The sequence below is a fragment of the Dermacentor silvarum genome, chromosome 6 (assembly GCF_013339745.2).
Source record: "Dermacentor silvarum isolate Dsil-2018 chromosome 6, BIME_Dsil_1.4, whole genome shotgun sequence".
In the NCBI taxonomy this organism is placed as follows: Eukaryota; Metazoa; Arthropoda; class Arachnida; order Ixodida; family Ixodidae; genus Dermacentor; species Dermacentor silvarum.
Window position 1 is genome coordinate 129914722 of NC_051159.1, and position 1006 is coordinate 129915727.

Sequence of the window (1006 nt, forward strand, 5' to 3'; positions counted from 1 at the left end):
ATCAACACGGGTCCAAAAATTCATATTTTAGATTTCATTCACTATTTTATATCTTGTGGGCATATCACTCAGTAGTACGAAAGTGAACTTGCATTCTTTGAGAAATGAATACTTTAGGAGAAAAAAATATCGAAATTCTTCAGGTGGCAGGCACCATTTACATGCACCGGGCATTCTCGCAAATTCACAACAATGTCAAATACAAACTATTATGGCTACAAAAATGCATTTTCATGTATAAAACGTATACGTAAAGAAGAGTCAGCAAGAGTTGTTTGAGGCTTCTGTGCAAAACGGAAGTGTTTAAAAAAAATTCTTAATTTGCTACACTTTTCAAAAATTGCTATATTTACGAATTTTTATCTACTAAACTAATGAATGTAGCCTTTTAAAATTTGGTGGGCTATGAGACCTTAACCTGTTTAACGATTGTGCTGAATATTGTTGCTGTAGCACAAATTTCCATTTTTACAGTTTGCCTCAAATGTGAAGTATTGACAAAAATGAGCACTATTTAAAAATCAAAATAAAAAAAACACCATCGTTAATTTTTCTCAAAATTTCGTAAACAGCTGTCCACAGACACTGGAAAAAACATTAAAAAACATCTTGCATTACTTTGTTTTCAATGACAATATATGTAGTAGAAATGAGAGCTTCGCCGGGATGCAGCAAGGTGCTAAGAAATAGGGACATCGGGGTAAAAAGAACGTCCATTAGCCCCTGACTTGCCTAAACTTGGCCAGGATTGCGCAACAAGGGTAATTTTACCCTTATGGTCAATACTTATGCATAAAATACCGTTTAGTACAATACTCATTCTCTTGAATGTGAGTAAAGATAAGCCAACAGAGCAACCTTTACATGGCTCGTTTTATTTAACAAGTGTGCGTAGCTTGCAGCGCAGATAATTTCAGATTTAACGGTGAACTCCCTGCGCATGTACACAAGTAAGAAAATTTACGGCAGGTAAAATTCTCTAAAAATTTCGTACTCGCCATGGCGG